The following is an 8,666-nucleotide window of genomic DNA, read 5'->3' as shown; positions in this document are numbered from 1 at the left end:
ACCTTTGGTCCTGGCAGACCGCATCGGTACAGGCCGGTCGTGGCAACGGTTGCGATGTGAAGCGTAGCGGTGCGGCGTGCGGTGCCTTCAAGTTGCAGTGCAGTCAATGGCTCGGTGACAGTCGTACAGCGACATCGGTGAGACCAACCCTGTGGTGCGGAGTGAGGCGGTGCTCGTGGTGGTGCTGACAGGTCACAGTGCATGCGACAGTACCGGTGGATGGGAGATGTCGGTCGGCCCAGACTGCGGTGTGGGACAGGGCGGTGCGTCGTGTAACTTACGAGCGGTGCCCCCAATCCACAGTGCGGCTACGGGTGTTGCGGGCAGTGACACCATTGGTGAGACCAGGGCAACATTGTGAAGCGAGGCAGTGCGGAGTGCGATTCCCACAGGTCGTGGTGCAAGCAGAGGCTCGGAGGCAGCGGCGGCAGTCGTCGTTGTCGGCGAGACCAAGGTTGCGTTGCAAAGTGCAGTGGTGCCCTCTGAGGTGTCTTCAGGACACGGAGCCTGCAGTGGAGTCAGTGTTGGCTGCTCCCCCCCCCCCGTAGCAACTGAAACCGCAGGTCCAGTAATGGTACCCAGAGGTAGGTGAAGGCTTTGCTGTTCCTGAGACTTCGTGAACAGGATGCAAGCTCTATTTCAAGCCCTTGGAGATACTCGGCAACAAATAAAGAAAGTCCAGTCCTTTCACTGCCCAAGGCAGAAGCAGCAACTGCAGGCCAACTCAGCAAAGCAACTACACAGCAAAGGGGCAGTACTACTTCTGGCAGTTATTCCAGCTCTTCTTTGCAGGTTCCTTGATCCAAGCGTGTTCTAAAGGTCTGGGGACTGGGACCCCATTTTTATACTGCATTTCTCTTTGTTCTCTGTGGCAGAGTGTGTCTGTGCTTAGTCCAAACCAGTTTGGTCCCCTCTGGCCATGGTACCCGGCAGGAGGTGGACACAACATTGTCCAAGGCAGACTAGGCCCATTCAGGTGCAAGGAAATCTCCTCCCATTACTCTAAATGAAGCCCCGGTCTATTCAGCCCAGCCCCGACTCATCCAGGAAAGGCAGGACACAACTCGGCACCCCCGTGGCTGTCTGAAGAGAATGCGCATCCCCAGCCCCAGTCACTCAAAAGCCAGACAGTCAATTCACAACCCAGCAGAGGCACACAGAATGGCTAAGTAAGAAAATACCTATTTTCAAACCCAGAACATAAAAATCATCTTTACTGAAAGATGCATTTCTCCATTCTGAGCTAGTCATACTAAACTCCATTTCTCCATCTTGTCCCCATGGGAAGATATACTTGTAAAATGTTGGAGTATCCCCATTCAATCCTATGGGACAGATAGCCTTTCAACTTTCAAGTGGGTACACTTGCCAAGTTGACATGGCAGTAAAAACTGTGCGCAGACACTGCAGGGGCAGGTCTGAGAACTCTTTAAAAGGCTGCTCATGTGGGTTGCACAATCAGTGCTGCAAGCCCACTAGCAGCATTTGATTTACAGGCCCTGGCACACTCAGTGCACTTTACTAGGGACTTACCAGTAAATCAAATATGCCAATCATGGAAACACTAATCTATAATACAATTTATAATAGGAGCACTTGCACTTTAACACCGAACAGCAGTGAGAAAGTGTGCAGAGACACTAAACTAGCAAAAACAGAGCCAAAACCAAGAGGTTAGAAAGCAAAAAGTCAGGGGAAACACGCCAAAAGATGCCAGGTCTAACATGCATCTTCCCAAGATTATAGTTCCTTGACTGAAAAAATCAGACACCAGGTTATCCACTTTAACTGCCTATGGAAATTGATCAAAGACATTTTCTAACGGATACCGCTCCATGAGGAACCTGTGAAAGGAAGGAGTGGTATCTTGTAATGTGGGTGGAACTTGGGGAAAAAGGAATGTTGATTGTAAACGGGCAGGTTTGGTGGGACTCTATGTCCATATCTGTAAGTTGAGACAGACGCCCAGTGCTGTTGGGTGGCTAAGGTATTATTAAGATCCTACTTATAATTAAACCTGTAAATCAAACAGAAGTAGTATGCTTTCTACAATGGTGATGATCTGGGCATCAAAGTGCAGCACTTAACAGCTCAACAAGCCATTATTGGGCAGCAGAGCAGTAAGAAGATTGGCAACTGGACAATTTCATTGATTGAAATCAGTGTGGCTTGAGCTAACGGACTGCTCGATTATCATTGGAGCTACAAGAGCTATCAATGATTCATCGCATGGGAGCACATATCACCTGGAGTGTGCTCATTGCGACTGTGGAAGCTTGCTCGTTCACAGGCCCGTGGGTGGCAGGTGATGTAGTGTCATAACCAATGTTCCCTTTAAATGTTTCCCTCTGTGTGCTGCAGCCAAGAAACTGACAATGCATGCAAGCGCAGCTACCAAAATCAGTGACGTTTGGCACTGCAAATTTTGTATACAACACAGCAAAAACCAGCATTGGCATAGCCAATAGGTCTCGCCCTTGGGACCTTTTACGTGTTTGGCAAGAGCTAGGCTGACTCTAGGCTCCACCTAAAAAGCCAGTTCATTAGTGAGACACATATGGCGCAGCCAAACAAACCCACGCATAGGAGTTGGCAGAAAACCTGCCACAGGGCGAGTTTTAAGGGAAAAGACACAGTAGAAGTTCTTTTAAACTATGAAGGATAGAGTGAGCATGTTTATTTGAAATTAATAATAAAAGATGTTGTTCTACTTCGCAGTTTCATTCAACGGGAGCAGAAGATCCAGTTTTACAACATGCCTGCTTCATTGATCAAACACAGCGTTCGTGATACTCCAGAGCAGGGCTTTAAGCGGGCCTGGTCCTGCCAGTGCTCAGTAACCGGCAGTTTTTAAAAGTAGGTGCTGAGACGGGTCCCTATTGGGCTCTCTATTTTTGCCCTCGCACTCAGGATGATAAAAACAATTAACTTACCTGTAGTAGTACCACTCTTCACTGTTTTTTAGGCAACTTCAAAGAGGCACTTTTTTCTGTTTTATATAGCGCACTCGGCCTAAGATATTGGTTCCCTTTACATAAGCACCGGTTTACAATACACAATTATATATTCATTGTGTGACTCACAGGCTGTTGCGCCGTCAGGCTCGAACCTTCTCTCGCGGCTCGAAAGTCGGCAGCTTTAGCCTTACGCCACAACCTTGCCCACAGGAAGAAAGCATTTTCTATATTATATACAATTAAGCCATAGTTGTTGCTTATTTGTGTTATGCAACTTACAACCAATGACAAAGCAAATAGTCCTGGCGTGTTGTAGGTGTAATGTATGGACAGAAGAAGCAAAATGCCAGGGCAGCACACATTGCAAAGTACAGATTTTTAGCTTAAATGATGCAAAAGCTGCAAAACAGCCTCAGGGGGGAAGCAAGAAAGAGAAAAGGTATTTATTTATTTTAGGACAACTATAGTAGTTCGGAAAACTGATCAAAGGCAAAAGACAGAAGAATGCCAGGACACACGGAAGAACAATAACTGAAAGAACAGGTAAAAAGTTATGGTTTTATATTGTGGGTTTGAAGCCAACTGGTTATTACTTTGAGTCTGAAAACTATCCACCTTCTAATAGAATGCTATAAAAATGAGTATTTGTTTCTAGGATCCTGCTATTTTGAGAAAGCAAAGTAACATAAATAAATATGTCCAAGACCACAAAGTTAAACTAGGTCTGAAGCAGAGATTATAAGAGAGGTCTGCTGACTCTGTAAAGGCCAACTCTGCCAAATAGACTATATCTCCAGCTCCTGGGAAAATAAAGGATATAGAAAACTCCACGTTACACATATCAGTTTTAGTCACTGGACCAAACAGAAGCTCAAGGCAGCTTCAGAGTATCATGGATAGAACAAGCACTCCTTCATGGTTATCTTTATAGACAGAATGAGAAAGCTCTACCTATCTAATGCAATAACTTCAAAACAAAGTACAATTTACACATGAGATCAGTACCACACGTCATATTGCATATACTTCAATGGGCCAGACACCAACAAACAGGTACAGACAGGTGAGATGCAGTGGAGCCAAAGCAACACTCCCCATTATCTATTACCCAGGTCTCTAGACACGGTTGCACAAGAATTCCGATCGCCTTTGCTCATCATCTCTCAAAGTCCATCCATTCCCCTCCCAGTGCTCAAAGCTCCCAAGCACGATGGAATGATCGGCAACGCTCTCAGCGGAATTGCTTTAGCTTCAGACAACTGAAATCCATTTATGGACCTTCACATATAAAGCGGGCTGTGCAGCATAGTTTACTGACAATGAACTGGACCCCTGTGCGATGCTAACTGTATTAGGATGCCCACAAGCACCATGTATTTACCACACGGTAGTAACAATCTTCTAGGGCATCACAGCGCGCACGGGCGGCACAGTGACGCACACCCACAACAACATAAATATAATACAAAACCCACGCTTATAGACCACCTTTCTCATTCAATAATCCTTGGTGCCTCGGCCACGGAGAGCAGCTGGCCCTCACAGACCTCCCGCTGAACCTCCCAGGCCGACACATCATACAGCCGCCACCACAGAGTCTTCACGTTCACCAAGCGCGCACTACAAGCTGTGAGACAACGGACAGCGGGAGGGAGGCGGGAACAAAGGGAACGGGAACACGGACAATGGGAAGGGGCGGGAGGATGGAGAACAAGGCCAATGGGAGGGGGCGGGAACAGGACACTAAAAAGCAAGAGGTACACTGTTCTTGCTCCTGTTGGTGTTCCTGACAGACTACCCTTGCGCGCATCCTCCATGTATGCTTCACATGTTCAATAAAGCATTCTAGTTTGAAGTTGCACGTGCTGCACTCACGCAACTCAAATACAGTCTCTTACCACAAGCTGGACTCGCACGTATGTTTTATGTGCATTCATTGCGCGTTCACTAAATAAAACTAAGCTGCTGCACTCGTGAATAAGTTATACTATTCACAATGGTACTGTACGTCGTGCTACATCTAAAAGAGGCATTTTAAACAAAAAATACCAAGTATGCATCACACGTTTAATAAATCATTCCAGTTTGAAGTTGCACGTGCTGCACTCGCGCAACTCAAATACACTCTCTTACCACGCGCTGGACTCGCACGTATGTTTTATGTGCATTCATCACGCGTTCACTAAATAAAACCAAGCTGCTGCAGTCATGAATAAGTTATAGTATGCATCGTACTACATCTAAAAGAAGCATTTTAAACAAAAAATACAATGACTTACTCCTTCCCAGATCTAAGATTAAAAACAAGACCGCGAGTGATGCGCGCGCACTGCAAGGAATGTAAGGTGTGCAGCTGGCACCCAGCCGTGCTGCTGCTCGCTCCCGAAACCCCTAGGCCATGGGAGTCAACATTTAGAGAGAAGGCGGGACATGCACCTGCCTTTGGCCAGTTGCGGGCTTTCAATTTTTGAAAGCCACACGTAAAGGCCAATGGAATGTGTGGGAGGAGGCCGTCCCACACGGAGAAGTCTCTTGGAAGCTGAAGTGATTCCAAGAAGCCCTCTGCTTAGGGCAGCGCATGTGCGCTGTGCTAGGAGAGACCTAAAAAGGAGTAGTTGTACAAATGTTACTCCTTGTAATACGCTCTTAGGGCAATTCTGTGATAAAGAGACACACCCCTCTGACATCAACCATTAAGTAGCACCTACACCCAAGGTATAGTAAATAACAGGATTCACAATGTTAACCGTTATGGCATTTTACACAATGATCTCAATTAGAGTGTTGATGGATGGGGAGGGTGTTGCATAAAAAGCACACAAAATATTCTATAGTACATTTCATGATAGGGCTACAAATTACATCAGACTTAGACATCACTTTAAGGAATGGAGATGACTGTCAAAGCCCTAAAACGTGACACTTTTTCACTCTAAGATAGTGACACTATTGTGACATCCCTTTGGAAAGCCATCACAACAGTGAGATATAGTGACACGTAAGATCAACAGTGCAGGGGGAAAAAAAACGATTGTGACTGACATGTTCATGGCAGTTAAGGTCAATCTATTATATAGCGAACCAAACCTGACTTAAGAAATTCATATCACAAAACTGAACTCACCAGAGGTTAAGATCTGACACTCATCTTCCATAGATGACACACATAATGCCTACCACTGCTCATGAAACAAACTTTCTATCAGACAAAAATGCACTTTCCCTTTAAACAAACAAAGCTGTGAAAAATGATTCTCTGCAGAAGTAAGACTTCCTTTTCTGTGTCAGCGGAATGTGTGCGTCCCCTCAAAACGTACCTGTCTGGTGCTCACTTATGCAAGTGTAAAAGACACACAGTTGATGAACGGAATGCAGAACAAATCAAAACATTCACCCCCAGTCAAGAGATCTGGGTTGAATCCATTTTCTTTTGCTCACCATGCCACCCCAGTTTAGTCCTGGCCATATGCAAATCAGTCTTGACCCTGTGCCTCATGGGAACAGTCCAGACCGAACTGCCAAGCCAGGTCCTCCCTGGACCAAAAACAAGCATCCTAGGGCCGGTTTCGGGGTTTTACACCTCATCAGCCAGGATAGCTTGATTCCAGTGGCACAGTGAGCCCGTGACCCACGTCAGGGCATACCCGGTGCACTTAGGGCGAGAAAGCAAAAGACACACAGTTGATGGACGGAATGCAGAACAAATCAAAACATTCACCCCCAGTCAAGCGATCTGGGTTAAACCCATTATTCTTTTGCTCACCATGCCACCCCAGTTTAGACCTGGCCATATGCAAATCAGTCTTGACCTTGTGCCTCATGGGAACAGTCCAGCCCGAACTGCCAAGCCCTCCCTGGACCAGGCGCACTTAGGGCAAGAACGCAAAAGACACACAGTTGATGGACAGAATGCAGAACAAATCAAAACATTCACCCCCAGTAAAGAGATCTGGGTTTAAATCCATCATTCTTTTGCTTACCATGCCACCCCAGTTTAGACCTGGCCATGTGCAAATCAGTCTTGACTCTCTGAACAGTCCAGCCCGAACTGCCAAGCCAGGTCCTCCCATGAGGCACAGGGTCAAGACTGATTTGCATATGGCTGGGCTCAAACTGGAATGGCATGGTGAGCAAAAAACGATGGATTTAGGCCCAGATCTCTGTACTGGGGTGAATGTATGACATTGTTCTGCATTCTGTCCATCAATTGTTCTTTTTCCACTTATGTAAGTGTAGCATCCTGCACAAATCCAGACAACCCCTATGGTGATTTTAGTGGTCTTAGACAACCTTAGAAAGCTCTGTTCTTTTTGCATTTGTCACCCAGAGGGGGACGGGTATGCCCAGACGTGGGTCCCGTGCTCTCCATGCCACTGGAGTCAAGCTATCCTGGCTGATATGGGGTGAAACCCCAAAACCGGCCCTAGGATGCTTGTTTCCAATCCAGGGAGGACCTGGCCTGGCAGTTCGGGCTGGACTGTTCCCATGAGGCTCAGGGTCAAGGCTGATTTGCATATGGCTGGGTTCAAACTGGAATGGCATGGTGAGCAAAAAACCGATGGATTTAGGCCCAGATCTCTGTACTGGGGTGAATGTATGACATTTTTCTGCATTCTGTCCATCAATTGTTTTTTTTCCACTTATGTAAGTGTAGCATCCTGCACAAATCCAGACAACCCCTATGGGGATTTTAGTGGTCTTAGACAACCTTAGAAAGCTCTCTAAGTGGTAGCTGTGGTACGCAGCCTTCAGGCTTAGTCCAGAAGAAGAGTGAAGCAGCTTATTTTACCAGTACCTAATCTTATAGTGTAGGGTAAGTGAAAAACAACCACACAGTGTGGTTATAAAAATATGTATTTATTATAAACACTCACTAACACATTGCAATATCTCCTACCCAGAGATACAACGACAATACACACAATACTTTGATAAGAGAACACATACGTAGCACAAATACATAGTGGTCTCCAGGGGGAGACCGAATCGTATACTAAAATAGTGGAATGCGAACCCCAACCTAAGTCGAGACTGGACCCAGAAGACGTTGAAGAGTTGGGAACCCAAAGAACCACCCAAAGTAAGTAACCGGGAACTCCACGGAGGCTGTGTGCAGAGTGGGAACACGACTGCGGACTCAATACAAGTCAATGGGTAGGTTGCGGTTGCAGTTTTTAAGAAGGACCATTCCCAGAGGACCCTGAAGAAACCTCATGGAAGATGGAAGGTTGGAGTGTCACCCCACCCGTGGAAATCCCGGAAACCAGGATACCTACACCAGGGAAGCTGGGTGCATAGGTGCGAAGTGACTTCGGAAACCGCCGTAGACCGCAATAGAGGATGTTAGTTAAGATTCCGCTGGCGAAGAAGGTGAAAGAGTCCAGTGGGACCCTAAGGTGGATTCAAGATGAGGGGTACCTGCAAGCAGAGGGGACAGAGTCTATGCCACTCAGGAGTGACCAGGAGGCACGGAAGACGAATGCCGACCGATGTCGTAACTGCAGATGAGTTGACGTGCCCTTGAAGTTGCAGCTGTGCGGATCAGGCAATGCTGTGGAAGACCAGGTGTCATTCACAAGCTGTCCCACGTCCGATGTCAGGAGCCAGGGGTCAGTGTCCGGCAGAGGCATCAACAACCCTTGGCAACGGCAACCAACATAGTAGTCAAAAAAGGTGCAGTGTCAGGACCAGCAAGGTCCAAGTGACTCA

The sequence above is a fragment of the Triturus cristatus genome, chromosome 1_2 (genome assembly GCF_964204655.1).
Source record: "Triturus cristatus chromosome 1_2, aTriCri1.1, whole genome shotgun sequence".
Taxonomy (NCBI): Eukaryota; Metazoa; Chordata; class Amphibia; order Caudata; family Salamandridae; genus Triturus; species Triturus cristatus.
The sequence above is the reverse complement of the archived record's forward strand: the minus strand, read 5'-3'. Positions refer to the sequence as shown.